Source organism: Arachis ipaensis, chromosome B03 (genome assembly GCF_000816755.2).
Source record: "Arachis ipaensis cultivar K30076 chromosome B03, Araip1.1, whole genome shotgun sequence".
In the NCBI taxonomy this organism is placed as follows: Eukaryota; Viridiplantae; Streptophyta; class Magnoliopsida; order Fabales; family Fabaceae; genus Arachis; species Arachis ipaensis.
Window position 1 is genome coordinate 115,526,381 of NC_029787.2, and position 271 is coordinate 115,526,651.

Sequence of the window (271 nt, forward strand, 5' to 3'; positions counted from 1 at the left end):
TATTAATAGTATAAGAAAGTTTTATATAAATACTCAATACATATATTATTATGATAGTAAAAGTCACTTAATTTTCAAATTTTACCACTTAAAAATTAGAATACAAACACATGGATAAATTGGATGAAAAAAATTAAATAAATATTCTAAGCTAAATTTCAGAATATAATATTATCAAAAAGCATTTTACAATTAATCATAAATTAAATAATAATTTAATCGATATAATATTTTAATTATTTTTTAAATTATATATTATATAAACATATAG